The sequence below is a fragment of the Macaca thibetana genome, chromosome 2 (assembly GCF_024542745.1).
Source record: "Macaca thibetana thibetana isolate TM-01 chromosome 2, ASM2454274v1, whole genome shotgun sequence".
NCBI classification, from domain to species: domain Eukaryota; kingdom Metazoa; phylum Chordata; class Mammalia; order Primates; family Cercopithecidae; genus Macaca; species Macaca thibetana.
The window spans coordinates 73440063-73463844 of NC_065579.1; the positions used below are offsets into that span (position 1 = coordinate 73440063).

Genomic DNA, 23782 nt, shown 5'->3' on the forward strand with positions numbered 1-23782 from the left:
TTTTAGAGAAAATTTTATCTTTTTTTTTTTTCTAATTATTTGTTTTTTGAGACAGTTTCACTCTTGTTGCCCAGGCTGGAGGGCAATGGCGCAATCTTGGCCCACCGCAGCCTCCGCCTCCCAGGTTTAAGTGATTCTTCCGTCTCAGCCTCCCGAGTAGATGGGATTACAGGTGCCTGCCGCCACGCCCAGCTAAATTTTTTTTGTATTTTTAGTAGAGACAGGGTTTCACGACGTTGGCCAGGCTGGTCTTGAACTCCTGACCTCAGACGATCCACCTGCCTTGGCCTCCCAAAGTGCTGGGATTACGGGCGTGAGCCACCGCGCCTGGCCCTTGTCCTGTTTTTTTAAATCTTAAAAGTTGCTGGGCACGTAGTAGTTGTCTTTAAGTGTCCACTGAATGAATACTTGTGCATATAGTATTTCATAGGGTTCAGTGGGGAGGCCATCCGAGCTGTTCATCAGAACACAGCCTGGGGAGTGAACACAATTTTTTATTTATTTTTATTTATTTATTTTTGAGACAGAGTCTTGCTCTGTTGCCAGGCTGGAGTCCAGTGGCACGATCTCAGCTCACTGCAACCTCCGCCTCCCCGGTTCAAGCGATTCTCCTGCCTCAGCCTCCTGAGTAGCTGGGATTACAGGGATACACCACCACGCCCAGCTAATTTTTTGTATTTTTAGTAGAGACGGGGTTTTACCATGTTGGCCAAGATGGTCTTAATCTCCTGACCTCATGACCTGCCTGCCTCGTCCTCCCAAAGTGCTGGGATTACGGGAGTGAGCTACTGCACCTGGCTCACAATTTAAAGGGCATAATCTCATTGGGATCATGACGGCCACCATCGCTTTGGTCCCCCGACATTGCAACTAAAACATTCTAATACCTCGAGCTCTGAGGGCTTTTCCAGGTGTATTCATTTTCTGGGGCTGCCATAACCATAAAGTAGAATGGCTTAAACAACAGAAGTCTGTTATCTCACATTCTGGGGCTAGAAGTGTGAGATCAAGGTTGTGTTGGGGTTGGTTCCTTCTGATGGCTGTGGTAGAAATGTTGTCATGGTTGCTGGCCATCTTTCATGTTCCACATGTAGGTGCATCACCCTGATCTTTCTGTCTTCATCTTCACAAGTGCTCTCCCTGTGTGTACATCTGCCTCCAACTGTCTCCTTTTTATAAGGACATCAGTCATATTAGTGCTCACTCTAATAAACTCGTCTTAACTCAGTTACTTCTATGAACACTCCATCTCCAAATAAGGCCACATTCTGAGGTGTTGGGTCTTAGGACTTCCCCATGTGAATGGGGAAAGGAGGTACAACTCAACCCCTAACACTGGGTGGCCCTTCCTTCCCAAGACCTCCCTATCCTTGGGGACAATTGCATTTGTTTGAACCGCCTGTCTTCCCAGGAAGGCACTGGGTTACAAGGCCCCAAGTTCGCTTTCTTTGCCTGTTGGCACCAAGATCACCCTCCCACTCTTGCTCCTGAAGCTTTCTCAACACTGCTGTGGTTAATGTTTGCCTTTTTGGCTCTTGGTGGCCTGGTTTGTGGCTGTTACTTTCCTGTCGTTATAGTAGTGTTCTTAGCTCTCTTCTTTTCACTGCATAGTCCTTAAACCCAAAGAAGAGGTTTTCCCTTGCCAGCAAACATCAGTGGCCCAACCTTACGCTGGCTATTATATTCCTTGGGCCCCTTTCAAAAGATAGCTTGCTCTTTTGAGGAAGTTGGGATATGGGATCTTGAAAAATATGGTCAGGGAATAGAATATTTCTTCCTTCTTGCCCTGGAGCTCTTCTCCCAGGACGAGACTAATTTTTCTTTTATTTTTCAAGACATGTTATGTCTCTGCTTCAAGGTACCCCAGTCTCCCTAAACTGGGGGTAGCCTTCATCACATTTTTGTCTGAAATTCTTTTTTTTTTTTTTTTTTTTTTTTTGCAACTATGTCTTGCTCTTGTCGCCCAGCCTGGCGCGATCTCAGTTCACTGCAACCTCTGCCTCCTGGGTATAAGTGACTCCTACCTCAGCCTCCCAAATAGTTGAGATTACAGGCGTGTGCCACCACGCCTGGCTAATTTTTGTATTTTTAGTAGAGACTGGGTTTCACCATTTTGGCCAGGCTGGTCTCAAATTCCTGACCGCAGGTGATCCACCCACCTCAGCCTCCCAAAGTGCTGGGATTACAGGTGTGAGTCACCTCGCCCAGCCAAAATTCTTCATCTTGACGCTCCAAGAGTTTGTAATTTCCCAAAATTTACTACCCCATTTTTCCAAGAATTTGAGGGGGTCACTTATGTGCCAACCAGGTGTCCACAAGCCCCGACTGTGAAAAACAACTTCACATAACCATCATCCCTGCTGTTTGGAGTCTGGCCCAGAGCAAGCATACAAAGAAAAAGCCTTACCCTTTCAAATATGTAAAGTTGACTTCCAGCCACAACGGCTGCATCCTTAATCACAGTGCTTCCAGTATTAGAGCTAGAATGATGACAGTGATGGAATGACAATTCCTTAGCTAAAGAGTGTCGAGCATTCCAGCCTGGCCAACATGGTGAATCCCCGTCTCAACTGAAAATACAAAAATTAGCCAGGTGTGATGGCATCCGTCTGTAATCCCAGCTACTTGGCAGGCTGAGACAGGAGAATTGCTTGAACCCGGGAGGCAGAGGTTGCAGTGAGCTGAGATCATGCCACTGCATTCCAGCCTCGGTGACAGAGTGAGACTCCATCTAAAAAAAAATAGTGTCAGCCAGGCGCGGTGGCTCACGCCTGTAATCCCAGCACTGTGGGAGGCTGAGGCGGGCAGATCACGAGGTCAGGAGATCGACCATCCTGGCTAACACGGTGAAACCCCGTCTCTACTAAAAATGCAAAAAATTAGCCGGGCGTGGTGGCGAAAGCCTGTAGTCCCAGCTACTTGGGAGGCTGAGGCAGGAGAATGGTGTGAATCCGGAAGGTGGAGCTTGCAGTGAGCCGAGATCATTCTGCTGCACTCCAACCTGGGTGACAGTGCAAGACTCCATCTCAAAAAAAAAAAGAAAAGAAAAGAAAAAGAATATTGTAAGGAAGAGAAAATACATTTACTATTCATTACAGGAAAATGGATCTTCATGAAGGTTTTCATCCTCTTCATCTTCACATTGAGAATAAGCTAAGGAGCATAAAGAAAGGATGAGTTCATGTCCTTTCTAGGGACATGGATGAAGCTGGAAACCATCATTCTGAGCAAGCTATCGCAAGAACAGAAAACCAAACACCGCATGTTCTCACTCGTAGGTGGGACTTGAACAATGAGAACACTTGGACCCAGGGCAGGGAACATCACACACTGGGGCCTGTTGTGGGTTGGGGGAATGGGGGAGGGATAGCATTAGGAGAAATACCTAATGTAAATGACGAGTTATTGGGTGCAGCACACCAGCATGGCACATGTATGCATATGTAACAAACCTGCACGTTGTGCACAGTTACCCTAGAAGTTAAAGTATAATTTAAAAAAACAAAAGAATAGGCTAAGGAGGAAGGATTAGTCTTGCTGTCTCAAGGGTGGTGTATAAGTGTACCCACACAGTTCAAACTCGTGTTGTTCTAATGGTCACTATATCACATTTCATAATCACCCTCTCTCCACATCCAATATAATATGGTTAGCTTGTCAGTTTCACAAAAATAAAACATCCACAAAATGAGAATGTTGTCTCAGGCGGTGTGGTGAGAAGGATTCGAATCAGAGGAGTTTCTCTGTTTGAGGGCCTTGATATGGGCAGCCGTTTCCTCAGGGTCTAGAAAGGGTGAAACTCCAGCTGCAGCTTCCTGGTAGAAAGACTGTTGCCATGGTTTCTGAGGCAGGCATAGAGTCAGAAATACCATTTTTTTGCGTTTATATACGGAAAAGATAAGACCTCACTTTTGTTTTTCTTAGCACATCTTTAGAAAGGCAACAGCAGGAGAATAGAAAGTAGGAAAAACTAGTGATAAGAGTTACTGAATTGGTCAGGTGCGTTGGCTCCTACCTGTAATCTCAGCACTTTGGGAGGCCAGGATGGGCGGATTGCCTGAGGTTAGGAGTTTCAGACCAGCCTGGCCAACATAGTGAAACCCCATCTCTACTAAAAAGAAAATACAAAATTTAGTCGACTGTGGTGGCGGGCGCTTGTAATCCTAGCTACTCAGGTAGGAGGTAGGAGAATGGCTTGAACCCGGGAGGTGGAAGTTGCAGTGAGCCGAGACCGCACCACTGCACTCCAGCCTGGGTTACAGAGTGAGACTCTGTCTTAAAATAAATAAATAAATAAATAAATAAATAAATAAATAAATAAAATTAATCCTAGGATTAGAAGAGAAAAGTTAAACTTCTTTTTCTGTTATACCTATAAGAATTCATAATTCACCCCCAAAATCAATTGACATTGTATTTTTTATTGACTTATCTTCTTTTTCTTTTTCTTTTTTTTCTTTTTTTTTTGAGATGGAGTCTCACTCTGTCACCCAGACCAGAGTGCAGTGGTGCGATCTTGGCTCACTGCAACCTCTGCCTCCCGGGTTCAAGTGATTCTTCTGCTTCAGCCTCCCGAGTAGCTGGGACTACAGGCACGTGCCGCCACGTCTGGCTAATTTTTGTATTTTTAGTAGAGACAGGTTTCATCATGTTGTACAGGCCGGTCTGGAACTCCCGACCTCAGGTGATCTGCCTGCTTTGGCCTCCCAAAGTGCTGGGATTACAGACATGAGCCACCATGCCCAGTCTGACTTACCTTCTTCACAGACTGGTTTTGGCTCATTGGCTGGAGCCTGGTTGCTTGTCTCCCCAGGGCTCTCCCTACGTGGGTGAACTGAAGGAAATCACGCTTCTTATTTTTTTCTCTCAAGCATGTTGGACCAGCTGGAACTTGTCTTTCTCTCTGAAGCATGTTTCTTTCTCCAGTCAAGACAGCCTGAGTTTCTAGCCATAGTGTGTAGCATGAAGCATATAACTTTGATCAGGGTTTGTTTCTGTTACATAAAGGGAGATTTTGTTCTGCTAAAAGTTGACGACATGTTGTTATTACTTTTGTGAATCTCTGCTGCGTTTTTGATCAGAGACCTAAGGAGGGGACACTACAAAGAAATGAAAACACAGTTTTTGTGCAAAATGGTGACTCCTGTGTGTGTCTGTGTGTGCTGGGGTGGGGATGGGACTGGTGGTGTGCTTGCTGAATGTAAGTGCCGGGCTGTGTTTCCCTCAACACTTCCCAGATACATTTTCAAGCATTTCGTCTCTCATTGTGTCTAAACCTTGACCGAAACCCACAAAGTATTAGAATCTCCCTTCAGGAGATGAGTTTTAAAACCTCCTTTCTGAATATAATTCTGACATGCATGAAAAGGACAGGAAGCATGAAAGTTTAGCCTGAACTCTACTTCCTAGGACTGAACCCACCCCAAAGGCATTATTTCTTTTGTCATTATTATCCTTTCCAGATAACATCCTTATGAGTATCTTTAAAATTACATTGTAAGCTGCAGGTAAAGCAAGCTCTCTCTTTCTCTGCCCAATATTTTTATTGCACTTTGTAGTCACCATTTCAGCATGCATCTCATCACTCATGGTGCCATTTCACTTCAGCATGCCTGGTACTGCAGGTGGCACTTGGAGATTCAAGAGATCACAGACTCTGCGCATGGGCACGAACACTCTCAAGGAGGGCAGCAAGGTAAGAAAAAAAAAAACAAAACAAAACTGCAGTGAAACAAGGGTTGTAGCAGAGGTAAGCATACACTGATGACTTCAGGTCAGGCTTGATCCTCCTGCAGTGGTTCTTACCGAAGTGGGACCCAGTGCCCTATTCTAATAACAAACGTTTGGCAGCATCTCCTTAACATCCCGAAGAACAATTCATAGAAAATATAACTTGCCTGCACACCTCCAAAAAATCAGAGTACATTTAGGGCAGCAAAAATGCCCTGTATGATACTATAATGATGGATGCATGTCATTATACATTTGTCTAAATCCACAGAATGTACACCTAATGCAAACTATAGACTTTGGGTGATTACAATGTGACAATTTAGGTTCATCAGTTGTGACAAACATACTACTCGTGTGTGTGGTGAGGGGGCGGTGTTGATAATGAGAGAGGCTATGTATGTAGGGGACCTGGGGGCATATGGGAAGGAAATCTCTGTACCCTTCTTTCAATGTTGCTTTGGATCTAAAACTACTTTTTTAAAAAGTCTTTAAAAGATCAATATAGGCCGGGTGCGGTGGCTCAAGCCTGTAATTCCAGCACTTTGGGAGGGTGAGGCGGGCGGATCACTGGAGGTCAGGAATTCGAGACCAGCCTGGACAACCTGGTGAAAACCCATCTCTACTAAAAATACAAAAATTAGCTGGGCGTGATGGCACACGCTGGTAATCCCAGGTACTTAGGAGGCTGAGGCAGGAGAACCGCTTGAACCCAGGAGGGAGAGGCTGCAATGAGCCAAGATCATGCCACTGCACTCCAGCCTGGGCGACAGAGTGGAAAAAAAAAATCAATATAATGCCTTAACTGTAATATGAAGGAGAAAACCAATGAAAGTAATCTTTAAAAAGTCATGCATTTTAATATGCAGATATTCCAGCACAACTACACAGAAAGACATAGAAAAGCCAGCCACTTGTGCCTGCTTATATTTATAATGTTTGATTTAATTTATGTATATTACTTTACTATTTTATTACATTTCAATATATCTAAATTATATTTAATGTAACAATATATTTTAATTTATATTCAATGGAACATATATATATGTGTGTGTTTTATTTTTCTTCAATTTTTTTGAGACAGTCCTGCTCTGTCACCCAGGCTAGAATGCAGTGGCATACACATGGCTCACTGCAGCCTCCACCTGCTGGGCTCAGGTGATTGCCCTGCCTCAGCCTCCTGAGTAGCTAGGACTAAGGTGTGCACCACTACACCTGGCTAATTTTCAAATTTTTTGTAGAGACTGGGATCTCACCATGTTGCCCAGGCTTGTCTCTAATTTCTGGGCTCAAGGACTCCTTCAGCTTCAGCCTCCCGAACTGCTGAGATAAGAGGCATGAGCCACAATGCCCGGCCAAATGAATATTTTTGACTTTTAAAATATTTAACATTTTGAAATCAGAATTAAGTTATTATATTGTTCACAGTAGTATACTGTGAGGTTTTAGATAGAGAGAGAGCCAGTCATAGAATGTCTAGGAACACAGAATGATGTGGTGTGTTTATGTGGTGACTCAAATAGCATAAATGGCATTGCTCTTCCTGATGTGATGTTTTTGCAACGAGTAACTGTTAATAAAGTTTGGAACAGAAAAAAACAATTTCCCCTGAACTTATATCAGAATTGAATAACTGGAAAATTCAATGTATATAAAATCACACAAGAGAAAGCTCTGTGTTTCATGTAAAGTGGAGTTCCGTTCTAAGCTCTGCTAATTCTAATTTATCTCCATGAATTCCCAGAAAATCGTCTTAAAATTTTGTGTGAGGCAATACAGTTCTTCGTTGAGCAGGGCAGTCCACACACTACAAGGCATACTTTATCCCAGGACCACCCATCAAACATCAAATCCCATAACATTCCCCAAACAGCCAACCAACCAGAAACCCTCCGTAAGTCTCTCTCTCTCTCTCTCTTTTTTTTTTTTTTTTTTTTTGAGACAGAGTTTCACTCTGTCGCCCAGACTGGAGTGCAGTGGCGCGATCTCGGCTCACTGCAAGCTCCGCCTCCCGGGTTCAAGCCATTCTCCTGCCTCAGCCTCCCGAGTAGCTGGGACTACAGGCGCCCACCACCACGCCCAGCTAATTTTTTGTGTTTTTAGTAGAGACGGGGTTTCACCATGTTAGCCAGGATGGTTTCCATCTCCCGACCGGTGATCCCGGGTGATCCACCTGCCTCTGTCTCCCAACCCTCCCTAGGTTTCTAAAATACCCGAGGAGGCACCTCATCCCTAGTGAAAATCCCTGGTCTGAGATCTCTTCTAGTTTTGAAATTCTGTGGTTCTTTTTATATACTATATCCCCAAACTTAATCTAATTAATTATTTGTAATACCTATTATGTGCCTTATCATTGAAGGAAGCAAAAATAACCTTGTGTCTTCTTCCTTTGCAAAGACTTTTACAGGCTTATCCCTAATGCCCAGCACAGACCAACACCAATAAGTACTTTTGGATGTATGCATTTTTATGGGGAGGATATTCCAGCGGTATAAGACACGAACCTTTTCCTTACATTCTATGTTGCCACATTTCCAGTACATTCTAATTGGGAAATTAAGAATAACATGTGACAACAATAAAAGATCAGTACAAAATAATATTTCATTAAGGGGTGCATCTTGTAGATTGAAGCTGTAAGTATAATAAAGTGATAAGAGGAATTACTGAGATACTCAGAGAAGCTTTCCTAGTGAGTAGAATTGGAGCTAAGGCATGAAGGAAGGGTGGAACTTGGGTGAGAAAGAGGGAAAGCTTTCCAGAGAAACTGAGAGGAAGCAGGGCCCAGAGTCAAGAATGTGCAAGGTCTGTGTGCAGAATAGGGCAACAGAGTTCACAGTAACGAGGAGTGGAAACGTTGGGATGAGGTATTCGGACCAGATTTAGAAGAGACTGGAATACCGATTAGTTGAAAGTTATTATTTGAAAAGTTTTAATAAAGGCCAAGCTATGCACTGTCTTAGAAACCCAAGCAAACTGCTTACCTTGTGGGGTAAAATGAGTGTGGTTGACTGAGGACCATACCATTGGAAGTGGTAGAATAGAATAGTGGTTACACACCTAAATTTCAAGACAAATAGGCCTGGGTTCAAGTTCTGGCTGTGCCTCTACTAGGATCTTGACCTCTTGAGCTTCAGTTTCCATTTCTAGAATGAAGCAAATGATAGTGGCTACCTCAGAGGATTATTATAAAGATAATATAAGATGGTGCATGTGAAATGTTTGGTGTGTCGTAACAATTTGATTACTGATTAAGTGTTGGTGACAAGGAATGTCAACTGTATATATATCTCCAGACTTACTGGGAGGCTGCTGAGGGCTGTGGGGAAGGGTGGGGAGAGGATTCTAGAAGTAATGCTGTCTATCCTTCCTTTTATTATTTGGGATTCATAGAACAGCTGTTTTCAGGGGGTGATGATTAAGGAAAGTTCTTTGTGAACACATGATTTTCTATCTTACCTATTGAACTTAGTGTTTGTTGATAATTTGTTACTTATTTTGTTGCTTTCAAAGAAAGGAAAGTATTTGCCACAGTGATTTCCTGTATGTCTCAAAGGCTGTGGCACAACTACTGCATACAGTGAAAACTCGGATGATTTTTCTTTTCTTGCGGTGCAGGTGAGAAAAGACTTCTCCAGAGAGGGAGAGCTCCTTAATTTGTTTGATTCAATCTTTAGCAATATTATTTGGGTCAGCATTTCTAAAGTTGCATGAATATAAGAATTAGCTAGAATACTTGTTAAAAATACAGATCCCAGACCCCTTCTCTGGAGAGTCTAGTTCAGTTAATCTGGGCTTCCTGCTAAGGCAGTTGTAAACTGCAGTGATAATAGCTGATGATTATTGAGTGTCTACCATGCATCAGTCACAATTCAAAGTTCTTTATAGGTATAAACTGAGATCCTTGCCATAATTTTAAGAGGCAGGTACTAATACCATCTTCATATTAGAGATGAGTACCTAAGCAGAAAGAGGCTAAGATTGCAGAGCTAGTAAGTAAAAGAACCAGGATGTGAGCCATCTAGCCTGGCTCCAGAGCCCATGCTTTTAAGCATTACCCTTCCCACCTCCACCTTATATACAGACGCCTATGCTGTAGTTTGAATGCTTTCTTCATATCACCAGAGCAAGTAAGGGTGATGTTCTGTTTTGCACATTTGGTACCACATTTAAGATAGAAATGCTTTTTTAAGGAAAGTATGTAAAAATATATATGAGAGAAAAAAGTTGTTTTTGGTTTTGTTTTGTTTTGTTTCCCAAGACAGAATTTCACTCTTGTTGCCCAAGCTGGAGTGTGGTGGCGCGATCTTGGCTCACTGCAACCTCTGCCTCCTGGGTTCAAGCGATTCTCCTGCCTCAGCCTCCGGAGTAGCTGGGATTACAGGCATGCGCCACCACACTCAGCTAATTTTGTATTTTTAGTGGAGACGGAGTTTCTTCTCCATTTTGGTCAGGCTAGTCTCGAACTCCCAACCTCAGGTGATCCGCCCCCCTCAGCCTCCCAGAGTGCTGGGATTATAGGCATGAGTCACTGTGTCCAGCCAAAAGTTTTTTTAAAAAGAAGACGACATTAGCTAGCTGTGAGATAACTTCAACTGAGCTAAATATGTGTAATTGAAGTCCCTAAAGGAAAAAGGAGGAATAAAAATTACTTCATAGAGGAATGGCTAAATTTTTTTTTTTTTAAATCGAGGAGAACCATAAACCCACAGAACCAAGAAGTCCAGTGAGCCCCAGACACAAGAAGCACACACAAAAAAACTAAACAGTGCATATTATAATCAAATTGCCTAACGCCAGTGATAAATTTTTAAAATCTTAAAAGCAGCTAGAGGAATAAAAAGACACATTATATACAGTGAGCCAAAGATAAGAATGATAGCAGACATCTTACTAGAAACAATGAAGCAAGAAACAGTGGAATTATACATTTATTTTGTTTTTTATTTTTTAATTTTTGAGACACGGTCTCACTCCATTGCCCAGGTTGGAGTGCAATGATGCAATCATGGTTCACTGAAGCCTCGACATTTTGGACTCAAGTGATCCTCCCAGCTCAGCCTCCCAAGTAGCTAAGACAACAGGCACACACCACCACGTTCAGCTAATTTTAAATTTTATTTTTATTTTTTTAAGATACAGGGTTTTGCTATGTTGCCTAGGCTGGTCTTGAACTCTTGAAATCAAAGTGATCCTCCTGCCTCAGCCTTCCAAAATGCTAGCATAACAGGTGTAAGCCCAGCCAAACAATACCTTTAAAGTACTGGGGAAAAATCCTGTCAATTTAGACTTCTACACCAAGTGAAAATATAAAGGAAAAAAAATTTTTTTTTTCAGACAGATAAAAACTGAAAGAATTCCCCACAAACAGACATGTGTTACATGAAATATTCAAGAAATTCCTACAACCAAAAGAAAATGATACCGCATAGAAATCTGGATCTACTCAAAGGAATGAAGGGCACTGGAAATGTTTTCATGGTTAAAGATGACAACACATATCTCCTTGATCTTAAAGGAGCTCCTCAGGCATTGAACCATTTTATACATGGACGGAGCAATAAATTTAGCACTGATGACTGATGCAGGATATTTTGCAGCTAACTCAAATTCTATTTTGCCAACTTTAGTACTGTTGATCCTAAGTCATCCCTCAAAGGTATAAGCAACCAGCTTAGAAAAAGGCTCAATGATTGATGCTTTCAAGTAGCTTTCAGTTTCTTGAAGATAAACTTGTGCTCTTTCTGGTCTTGGGGAAGACCAAACTTTTTTTTTTTTTTTTTTTTTTTTTTTTTTTTTTTTTGGTGAGACAGGGTCTTGTTCTGTTGCCCAGGATGGAATGCAGTGGTGCCATCATGACTCACTGCAGCCTTGACCTCCCAGGCCTAGGCAGTCTTCCACCTCAGCCTCCTGAGTAGCTGAGACCACAGGCATGTGCCACCATGTCCAGTTATTTTTTTTTTTTATATCCAAGGTCTCATTCTCTCACCCTAGCTTCAATCCTGCCTATAGAATGAGAAAAAATATTTGCAAATCATTTATCTGATAAATGGTTAGTATCCAGAATATACAAAGAACTTCTGCAATTCAACAACAACAAAAAGGCAAGCAACTTGATTTTATTTTTTATTTTTGACCTCTGAACTTTTTATTGGCCTCCAGCTCCCAAAAGGTACCTTGCTTCTGCTGGCTTAATGTCTCAGAACTTTCATGTCATTGATCTCAGACACCACTTTGCTGTCCACTATCTTGCAGGTGGTGATCTTTTGGATGGTTTGCATGAAGTTGCTGTTGTCCAGGGCATCACCAAGATTGAAGTCCTCCCCATCATCCAACAGGCCATGGTAGGTGGCGATCTCATACTCCTGGGCCTGATACTGCCCCTATGCCTGGGATGCAGCAGGACTACTTCCAGGTGTAGCAGGACCCTGTCGAGCTGCATAGTGTAGCGGGCCTCCACCTCCCTCAGGCTGTTCTTCAAGCTGACCTTCAGATTTCTCATCGAGTCCAGGTCGATCTCCAAGGACTGGACTGTACCTCTCAGCCCTGTGAACGTCATCTCAGCAGCTCTGATCTTGGAGGACTGTGCAGTGACCACTGTGGTGCTCTTCTCAATCTGCTGGGGCCAGTACTTGTCTAGTTCCTCTCGGTTCTTTTGAGACAGCTCATCGTATTGGGCCTGGTTGTCTGCCATGATCTTGCTGAGGTCCTGAGATTTGGGGGCATCTACCTCCACAGTCTACCCAGAGCTGGCAATCTGGGCTTGTAGGCTTTTTACTTTCTCTTCATGTTCTTCATGTTCTTCAAGCAACTCCTCCTTGAAAGCCTCAATCTCTGTCTCCAGCTGCAGCCAAGTGAAATTGGTGTCATCTATGACCTTGCAGAGCCCATGGATGTTGCTTTCCACAGACTGGCACATGGCCAGCTCTGTCTAATACCTGACTCTAAGGTCATCAGCAGGAAGATGAGCATTGTCAATCTGCAGAACGATACGAGAATTGTCCACAGTATTTGCAAAGATCTGAGCCCTCAGGTCCACATGGTCTTGAAGTAATGTCCCCAGCCTCTGACCTGGGGTCCGTTATTCTCCAGGTACTCCCAGATTTTGTTCTGCAGCCTCCAATTCTTAGTCTCCACGCTCCTCACCCTGTCCACGAGGAAGGCCAGGCAGTAGTTCAGGCTTTGCATGGTCTTCTTCTCATTCTGGATGCCCCCCCATTCCTGCCAGACCCCCACCCATCCCTGTGGCCAGGCCACCAGACCCCAAGCCGTCCCAGCAGCTGGTGGAGCAGGACACGGAGATCCGGGAACCAGAGCCCTCTGCGCCTGCATAGACACTGGCAGCTGTTCTGATCGGTTGGGCGCCGTAGCTGAGTGGCTGGGCAGAGCCCAGGGACCCATATTTGGTGGAGAAGGTGGAACGAGTGGTGAAGCTCATGCTGTCCGAGAGGAGAGCAAGAGGACAGGACTCAGGTTTTGCCAACAATGCAACCTGATCTTAAAATGGGTAAAGGACTTGAAAGCTGTTTCTCCAAAGAAGAGATACAAATGGCTAATGAGCAGGTGAAAAGATGCCCCACATCACTAATCATTAGGGAAGTGTAAATCAAAACCACAACAAGATACCCCCTTATACGCAACGCAATAGCTATCATTAAAAACAACAACAACAGAAAATAACAAGTGTTGGTGAGGATGTGGAGAAATTGGAACACTTGTGCATTGCTGGCGGGAATATAAAATGAGGCCACTCCTCAAGTATACCTATGTAACAAACCTGCACGTTGTGCACATGTACCCTAGAACTTAAAGTATAAAAACAAAACAAAACAAAAAAAAACTGGAAAATTGACAAGGGACTAACAGGAGGGCTTTTGGGGTATTTCCCCCAATCCTGGTTCAACAGACATTTACTTATTACTTACTATGTGTAATTGCTACCTTTTATGTATCTATAAAATATATGTGACAGAAACATATACAAAAAAAAAGATAATCCAGAGAAATAAATGTTAGCAACATCCCTGCAAAAAAATAAAAATAAAAGTAAAAAATAAAATGATGCCACTCCTGTGGAGAACAGTATGGCAGTTCCTCAAAAATGAAAAAATTGAATTTTAAAAAATTAAAACTTTAAAAAATGATCCAGAAATTCTGCTCCTGAGTATATACCCTAAAGAATTAAAAGCAGGATCTCAAAGAGATATCTACGCACTCATGTCTCACGTTCATAGCAGCATTATTCACAGTAGTCAAGACGTAGAAGCAACACAAATGTCCACCCATGGATTAATGAATGGATAAAATGTGGTATATACACACAATAGAATTTTATTTGGCCTTAAAAAGGAAAGGAATTCTGACACATGGCACTGCATGAATGAACCTTGATGACATTATGCTAACTGAAACAAGCCAGGCACAAAAGGACAGATATTGTATGATTCACTTATATGGGGGTACCTACGGTGGTCAAATTTGTAGAGCTTATAGAAAGTAAAATGGCAGTTGCCAGGGCCTGGTGAGGAGAGGGAAAAGGGAGTTGTTCAATGAGCATAGAGTTTCAGTTTTGCAAGATAAAAAGAGTTCTGGATATCTGCTGCGTAAAATGTGAATATGTTTACTACTGAACTACACACTTAAAAATGATTAAGATGGTAAATTTTATGTTACATATACTTATCACAACTTTAAAAAAGGATGGCTAGGCACGGTGGTTCACACTTGTAATCCCCAGCAGTTTGGGAGGCCAAGATATGCAGATCACCCGAGGTCAGGAGTTGGAGACCAGCCTGGCCAACACGGAGAAACCCTGCCTCTACTAAAAATACAAAAATTAGCTGGGTGTGGTGGCGCATGCCTGTAATCCCAGCTACTTGGGAGGCTGAAGCAGGAGAATCGCTTGAATCTGGAAGGTGGAGGTTGTAGTGAGCCGAGATCACACAGCTGCACTCCAGCCTGGGAGACAGAGCGAGACACCGTCTCAAAAAAAAAGAAAAAGAAAAAAAAAAAAGGAAAAGATATTTCATGCCATGTGACACTCAAAAAAGTGATTCATTATTTAGTTATAAAACAATGACATCTGAGATTGCTTTGAAAAAGAGAACTGCTCACATCAAGAGTCAGAGAGATCCCAGGGTTCACTTCTGATTTTGTCAGTGATCCGGAGTGTATGAAATGCAATTATTGTATCTTTTCAGGATTTGTTCAAGTGCTATTACTGTTTTGTAAAATATCTGGGTATTTGGGGTGTGAATAGGATAATATTTATAAAACTAGAGTCTCTTTACCAAAACAAAAATAGTTTAAACAGAGAAAAAAATGTTATCAGTAGTGTTATTATGCTACTTCTGTAAACATTATCGTATTATTAAAAGGAAATCTGTCTATATAACTAGTCTGGGCTAGATATCTAAGCATGATAGGCCCTTTGTTACAGCAAGTAATATTTAGTTTCCAGAAACTGGTGTTCGAAAGCCTGCTTTGTACAACTGTCGAGGTCTGTTATTACAAGGATTTATTTTTGGCACTGGATCCTGGAGCTTTGGTTAATAGCAGTCAATGGGGTAATTCTAGCCTAATTCTGCAAGTGTTCTTATGACGGTGAAAGTACGTTACCCATGAATCATAATGACGCTTAGCAAAAGAGCTCAATATTTTATTGAGCCACAAGAGCATGGTAATTGCAGTTCCCATTTTCCATAATCATGCTTTGTGGGGAATGTTTTTATTTGGAGAAATGCAAATCATTTTTGGAAACAAATTCCATGACAATTAATATCCACATAATAAAAATGCATTCAATTCCGGAAGTTTAATTCCAGAAGCCTAGATTCAGATTCCCCAGAGAAGTTTTTATCTTGCATTCTTGATGCTAAAAGAAATAATCCCAACAACAGCCAGTTTACAAGTGGAATTGTTTAGATGATCCTTCTAAATTAAAATTTGCCCATTTGAGAATGAAATGTCATTTCTTCCTGTTTCCCAGCCAACTTCCTTTTTCCATACCTTATCAGTTATTTTGCATGCTTAGTTTTTGTGCTATCTCAGTAGTGAAGAAGGAAGAACAAGGGAATCACATAGCAGAAACAAGGGTCCTTTGACAAAAAAAAAAGAAGGCATAGATTATAAACTAGAAGCAAGAACTATGTCTTCAGCATACAGAGCTCATGGTGCTCAGCACTTTATGGTCATTAGAAAGCATTATTTAAAATTAAATGATTTTAAAACCACTTTACCATGCAGAAAATTTAACTATTATTTTTGTTACTCAGGGCCTGTGGCTTTTTAAATTTTAGCAATTTTTTTTAAAAGGGAATATTAATGAAAGTAAGACCATTTTAAATTAAGGCAATTAAGGAAAATGATAATGAAAACCTTTCAGTTGACTGTCTTTCTTACCTTACCATTTCTTAATTGTTGTTCATTTGTATAATCTATGTGAGATAGAGCTGATTCAATAGAATTGCCTTTATAACAACAGTATACTTCATTGAGATGATCATATGCAATTGATTATAAACTGTTTGTTATTTCTATGTCAATTATTTCCTTAAGCAGACTTTCATTCCCATAAGACTTATATCAAATACAGCCTTCTGTTAATTGTTAGAAGCATTACAAAACACATACAACAATATCAGAATAATTTATTTAATGCTACTATATTTTCAAAAAGTGAACCACAATCTCATTGAGATAGAGATTTCAATTTTTCACAGTTTCCTTAGATTGTGAAATAAGCACATCTGGGCAAAGAAAGAGAAGTACAGATGAAGAGGAAATGTTTCCTGTTCTTTCTTTGGAAGTCCTTCGTTTACATGAAAAAAGTTACTTTGCAATGAATCCGATTACGTTCCATTTGTATATTTACATGTTTATCTCCTAGAAAACGAGCACTCCACAGTGTAGGAGAAAATCATTTCAAGTACATTGTGGGTCAGAAGTGCGCCCATATCAAAACAAATGATCATATAAAATAGTTCTAAATCAATCTTTATTTGTCAATATATCCTTACTCTAGTTACAGAAGTTACTGATGGAATTCATAATAAAATTTGCAAGCTGACTTTACATTTTTCCAAAAGAGGAGATAATTTAAGGATGTGAAGATACGAAGGCATCTGCTGCTTCAGATGACTCAGAGATGGAACCATGAGGTCATTCCCCAGGGAGGGAGAAGGTGAGAATTCCTGTCATCAAAGAGACTGAGGTGGCCTGGCTTTGAGTCTCACATGGCTTTTTTTCACCTACTTAGTTGAGACATTTGTCTTCAAAACTAAACCTTGGGGAGAGAGGGTAACAATTTCAGATCATCTCCACTGGTTAACATACCGAGAGCCGGGACTAGAAACAGGACCACAGCTGTATATAAAGTAGTCTCAGCAAGTCAGGAGAAAGGTGGGCTATTCTTTGAATCCAGGAACATTCAAGGGTACTCTGGAGTCCAGAAGAGGGGAGCTGTGTTACATGAGTGGAGGGAAAAGCTAAGTGCAGAAGGGCTCTCGCGCCCACGTTTTGTGTGGTTTCCTGGAAGAAAACCTCCAGCAATGTGCCCTGGCACAACCTAGGGTTGCCAAGGCCGGGCAGAGACAGGCTGAGTTACCTTCCCTGGGTGACTCTGTGTGGTGTGGAAGGGACGTAGAAGTGCCTGCATGCCCTTGGGGATTATTTGTTAGTTATTCTGGAGAAGCTGTTTCTGGGAAGCTTGCTAGGGTGGGTCACCAAGGCCAGGGCAAAAATAACCTGTCCCCAAGGCTACAGCAAGGACCATGCAAGTCAGGGGATGAACAGGCATCAGGACCAGACCCCAGAGCTCTACTGTGTCCCTGTCACAGCAGGGGACAACATGATGCTTAGTCAGCCAGGAGGACCTCCTGGCAAGCAGACCATGATGATGTCTGAAGCCAGAGCCCCCAGCCTGAGGCAGCATCAGGAGACTCAAAGGGCAGTACGTGGGCCCTCAACACTCTCCAATACCCCATCCTCCACTTTCCCATTACCAGGACATGTGTCAGCTCATGTGTCATCTTGGGGAAGAAAGGGAGATAAATAAAAAATCCAAAAGAGACAGTTCCATCTTGGAAGAGACTACGTTACCTGCGAAACATTGTCTCTTTATATTGTTGGATAAGTTTGAATTTACCAGATTTGACTAAATGTAGTCTTCACCCCTTACCCAGAGAGTAGGATTTTGGAGGGATACTAGATCAATTGCAGGAAAGTAAAAAGGCTTTTCTTTGTACTGAGTGTAGGGCGCAAATTCCAACACTCCAGAATGACTAACAAATAATCCCCAAGGCCATTGCTGGTGGCTTATCGTCACCTGTTCCTCTCTTCCGGTGGAGCTTCTTCCAACTATTTCCAAAATAGCCAGAGACCCGTGGGCCTCCCACTCCTCTGCACTGTGATCTCTCTCATTCAGCGGGCAGTCACCTCCAGAACTGACCAGTTTAACTGGAGGCTGGCTGAGATGCCCAAGCAGGAGGTGCCTGCGCCCACTGCGTTAGGAACTACCCCTTTAGATGTTGCACTGAGGGGAGAGAGTGTCCAGTAGCAACAGGGGTGGGTGAGCAGTTAGGGGCTCAGGGCAGTGGCTATTTTCCTACCAGAGTGGGAAAATGTCAGTATTTTAACAATCGGCATAGCCAGACTGGTATGCACTAACTGAATCCAAGGAAGTTCCTACCTTTCATCTCCCACTTCCAGTCAGAGCCTCAGACTCTGGAAGCCTCTTACTCCCCTCATTCCACCTGCCAGAGTTCCTTCCTCAACACAGTCTCAGCCCCACCCACATAGCAGGAGCTGGTGGGGGGAGTAAGAGGAGTAACAACCGCAGGTGAGGGTCTTGGGAACTTGTCCAGGGCTGAGTTAGGAGAAAATGTAATTAATGAACCCCACTGATACCCTGATCACATTTTCCAGAGAAACAGAATATAAATGGTGGCTCTATATTGGAATGAGTACTGCTGTTACACTGTTAGATTGATGTTTATGGGCTGGTACGAACCTAATTACTCTTTATGATGTTGCTTGTATGAAAACAATACATTTATAAGTTTCTGTCGAACAATGTATAAGCAAGTCTTTCAGATACAAGCTCTTCTAATTTGAGACTACCAGAGTGATTTTTAAAAAACTATATGCATTAGGGCCAGGCGCGGTGGCTCACGCCTGTAATCCAAGCACTTTGGGAGGCTGAGGTGGGCGGATCCCGAGGTCAGGAAATCGAGACCATCCTGGCTAACATGGTGAAACCCCATCTCTACTAAAAATACCAAAAAAAAAAAAAAAAAAAAAAAATTAGCCGGGCGTGGTAACATGTCCCAGCCACTTGGGAGGCTGAGGCAGGAGACCCCATCCGGGAGGTGGAGGTCAGGAAATCTACATGGTGAAACCCCATCTCTATACCAAAAAAAAAAAAAAAAAAAAAATTAGCCGGGCGTGGTGGCATGCTCCTGTAGTCCCAGCCACTTGGGAGGCTGAGGCAGGAGAATGGCATGAACCCGGGAGGTGGAGCTTGCAGTGAGCTGAGATCACGCCACTGCACTCCAGCCTGGGCGACAGAGCAAGACTCTGTCTCAGAAAACAAATAAACAAGCAAACAAAAACTATATGCATTAATATTATAAATGCTAAGAAATTTATGAGAGACTTCAAAATGCTTACACAACACAAGAAAAATAGTTTAGCAAAAATTAGGGAAAAGGGAAAATAATGTTAAGAAAAATAAGATGAAGCCATAGATAATTTATGGTTTTAAAATGCATGTCTAGGCTGGGCATGGTGGCTTATGCCTATAATCCCAGCACGTTGGGAGGCTAAGGTGGGTGGATTGCTAGAGTCCGGGAGTTCAAGACCAGTCTAGGCAACATGGCAAAAGCCTGTCTCTACAAAAAAATACAGAAAAAAAATTAGCCAGGCGTGCAGCTATGCACCAGTGGTCCCAGCTACTTGGAGGCTGAGGTGGGAGGATTGCTTGAGTCTGGGGTAGTAGAGGCTACAGTGGGCCATGATTGTGCCACTGCACTCTAGCCTGGGTGACAGAGCAAGAACTTGTCTCAAAAATAAATAAATAAATAAAAATACAATAAAATGCATGCTTAAAGGCAGGTCCTGAGCTTCCTACTAACCAACACAAAGAATGCAACACACTAGTTACATGATTCCTGAGGTTTTATTTTGGCCTTATTTTTCAGAAAAACAACAACGACGACGACAAAACAATTGTCCCTAGTACTACCGGCTGAGAAAAATTTCTCCCATGGATCCTCAACAGAGGACTCCGTGCAATACAGTTACCTAACATAGTGGCTGAGGTTTAGTGAGAACTATTCAAACATTTTGTCTACCTTGTTGCCTTCCCTTTCCCAAGAAGGGCTCCTCTGAGATGAGGAAAGTAAGGCTCAGAGAAGTTCAGTAACTTGGCCAGGCCATACAGCTAATGAGTGGTGGTGCTGAGGCTTATTGAGTCTGTTGGTCATCTAAGTCCCTGCTGTTGACCACTGCTTTATGAACAATAACACTGGAATACATACAGTCAGTTCCATGTGCTATTAATGAGTTCAACAGCCAATGATAAAAATGTGTGTCAACAAAGGAGCAGGTTACTTTCAAACTGGAAGCCTAAAGCATTACTTGTAACACAACTTAAATTTCTTATATTCAATTCTTATTTTGTACTTCCCACTAATAAATTACTAGGAATCAAAAAATATGGATGTTCTTTTTCAAGCTATAAATATTTCTCTAGCAAATATAACAGGTCACATTTTCAAAATTCTGTGTTTTCCCTCTCATATAGATCATAGCTCTCACACGGACAATGAAGGGTTTTCTCACTGCCTGTGAGAATTAAAGTACAGTTTTCCATTATAGAAGCTTCTTTTTAAAATAGACTGCCATCTTTCATCAAATATTTCAGCTCTGTGGAAAATAACTTAGGTTTTTTCCTACTTGCAAAAGAAATGTTTCCACTCGAAACCTGTTGGAAATATGGAATAGGCTATATTGTTCCATCAAAGAAAAGCTTATTACTTCTTGGCATAGTATTTTTCTTTTGTGTCAAGTTGAACGGTGGTATTAAGTGAATGCCCACAAAGCATCTTAAAGGCTAAGGAAGGATTACACTAAAGGCTAAGCCCTGAGACAGGTTTATGTACCTTGCAGGGCACTTTCCTTAGGCTTAACATCTTTTAGCCTATCTGTAGAGGATATCAGAGGGCAAAGTTTCTGTCATGAAATAGGACTAATCAACTTAGTTGAATTTGTATTTAAAGCAAGGTTAAACTGCATTAAGACCGTTTTTGAAAGAGTTGTCAGATGTATTTTTCAACCTGCAGCCAGAGAAGCTTCTGAAGTTGGAGGCCAGAAGGTCTTTGTATGGTTCTTCCATCTGTAATATCAAAGACAAGAAGTCTTCGTAGAGGATGTGAGTATATAACTCCACGCATTGATTAGTCCAATTGAGGCTAGTTACTCTGAGTAAAATGTACACATATAAAATAAAAAGTCATCTTTATCTTAAAGGAAATGCTTAGGTTTATGTGTACACTTTGTTAGCTCTATTACTAACAATATGTGAGCTAATAAATTCCTACTTAACTGAAGTTCCTAACGAGTACAGATGATATACCACTCCTGCCAAATAAACACTGCCTGGTCTTAGTTTTTGGAGTTTTTTAAGTGAAAGTAAAATGAAGTGTATTTAAGATAAAGTCAGTTCAAAGCTGTATGTAAATTTACTGTTGTTTTATTATCTTCAAATAGATTAAGTACCTACCTCTATGTGTTACTGCTGTATATTTACTATACATTATTATTTCAATGGCCCCCTATTGCTGCAGATATCTATATTCCAAAAATTGTCATGATGTATGAACCATGAAATGTCAGAGTAGAAAATTTCAGAAAAACATTGAGGAACAATCAATGATAATCATGAAATAAAATCTATATTGATATTCCTTAATTCGTTCTTTAAGACTACCTAAAATACCTACTATTCAGTTCTGTTATATGAGTACGGCTAGAATTTCACTTTAGTCTCTACAGATTTTTATATAATGGACTTTGCTTCACAATCTTTTGAAGAAAGCGAACATAATTTATACAAACTGTAGTTGCACATAAATTATGTTGAGTCCAGTAGAAATTACATAATTTCAACTTATTTAATGATGACAAAGGTTTACCTTTTTCGTTACAATATTTGTAATTGTGCCTAGAAGCTGACATTTCAAGAAGGCGTGGATGGATCTAATGAAAATGAGCTTCCAGAGTAAAAAGAAATAAGAAGTGAGAGCAGCCAGCACATAACCCACTGTCTTCAGTGCTTTCCAGGGTATGTGCTGTGGTGAAATGCAGTTAGAAAAGTACTAAAGCTTATGCCTTTAGGAAAAGTGAAATACATTTTAGTGGCACTGCCAAATGCTTCAGTATGAACTGTCTTTCTAAAGTTCTCTTCTGTCCTTGGCAGAGATGGGTAGGGGAGCAAGATATGGAGAGATCCAGGAGAAGGCCTGTTTAGGTTGTGCTCAGAGCAGAGTTGGAGGAGATGGGCTACAAAGACCTCTGCAAAACATAAGTAGGAGGAATTACTTTGGAGTTGTTGAGGTACTGCCTAAGAGAAGGCAAAGAAAACTCAGAGGCAGCCAGGCCTGAATTGTAAAAATTGCTCTCATTTTAATTTGAGAATTTACATGTGTTTGTCTTACATTTATTTATCCCAGAACTGTGGAAACATTTAATTCTACTGATCTATATTTCACACACAAAAACTTACCAGATATAGCAGTTACTGAAAAGTTATTTCATTTTAGTGTATGTAATCAGAAAGCATGCATCATATATACCATAAATATTCTACATACAATTGCTCAAATCCAGGATTTTCTAAACTCAAATTGCACTGATTTTAATGAGTGATCACAGTATGGCCAATAACAGACAAATATAATAAAATTGGCACCTGGCTCCTGGGCATGGGAAATCATTCTGTGAATATCTGCTGATTTGGCAAGGGCTTTAGTTCATGAAGTTCATGTCTTACTACTACTGCCCTAATCAGTTGAGACAGAATTAGCACTAGGTAAATCGTCTATGTGCTGCCTGGAGGGGTTTGTTGAGGGTAAGAGTCTGAAGACAGAGATTAAGGAGTCCTCATCCTCCTAATGTGCTGGGCATCCAGGATTAGAGCTCTGGGTCAGAGAAATCCAGCCTGAATGCAGACCTAAGCACCACTGCACTCCCTCACTTTGGGATTACCAGACACGCTCTGCACTGAAAATTTGTATTCCAGTCTGCACTTTTACTGGAGCATTTCATCTGCTACTGCAAAGTGACCTTAGTTTACAATTTTTCCACGTGTGTTTAAAATAGAAAGGGGTGCCCTGAAAATATGAAAGTTCACATTTAAAGACTCATGCTTGATCATATGACTCAGTACCTTCAAAACAATGGTTTTAAGGCAACACAAATTTGGAGTTTCAAGTATCTACCTGACTGATGAAGTGAAAGGTCAGATCAACCTTAGAACGTTGCCTTAAAAGTATTCTGATTTTATTTGCTACAAAATTATATTTTGGGCAGTGTAACTATTCTGTATGATACTATAATGGTGGATAAATGCCATTCTACATTTGTCAGAACCATAGAATGCCCAACACCAAGAGTGAATCCACACGTAAACTATGAATTTTGGGTGGCAATGATGCGTCAGTGTAGCTTAACTGATTGTAACAAATGTACACTCTGATGCAGGATGTTGATAGTGGGGAAGCTGTGCATGTGTATGTTGGAGGAGGATATGAAAACTCTCTGTACTGTCCACTCTATTTTGCTGTGAACCTAAAACTTCTCTGAAAAATGAAAGTTAAAACTATGTAATTTGAGGTACGTGCATGATAACAGACACAAAAGAAACTAGGCCATCTTTTTCTTTAAGGAAAATTCGGGCATCAATCTATATGATAGTGATAAGTAAATAAGTACTAGTTTGTAAGTACAAGGATTAAAAGAAACTAGGGAAGCCAAGTGGAGGCCAAAACTG

General features: G+C 41.5%; 2 protein-coding genes and 1 pseudogene across 45 annotated transcripts in view; 2 read left to right on the top strand and 1 right to left on the bottom strand.

Moving 5' to 3' along the window:
- The window catches only part of SEC62 (SEC62 homolog, preprotein translocation factor), a 332886-nt gene that overhangs the window by 226180 nt on the left and 82924 nt on the right, over positions 1-23782 (top strand). The window contains exon 1 of one of the 44 annotated variants that reach the window (XM_050780008.1): positions 3359-3362. The exons of 42 other annotated variants lie outside the window; for them this stretch is intronic. The gene's annotated coding sequence lies outside the window, so the exon portion shown is untranslated. Of the gene's footprint in view, positions 1-3358; positions 3363-14189; positions 14194-23782 lie in introns of those variants that run through there. One more of the 44 variants, XM_050780028.1, reaches the window with a different exon arrangement.
- On the bottom strand, positions 11925-13171 carry LOC126948334 (keratin, type I cytoskeletal 18-like; annotated as a pseudogene).
- Positions 20915-23782, top strand: part of SAMD7 (sterile alpha motif domain containing 7) — a 28094-nt gene continuing 25226 nt past the window's right edge. Inside the window, exon 1 of the mRNA XM_050779969.1 lies at positions 20915-21163. The gene's annotated coding sequence lies outside the window, so the exon portion shown is untranslated. The remainder of the gene's footprint in view (positions 21164-23782) is intronic.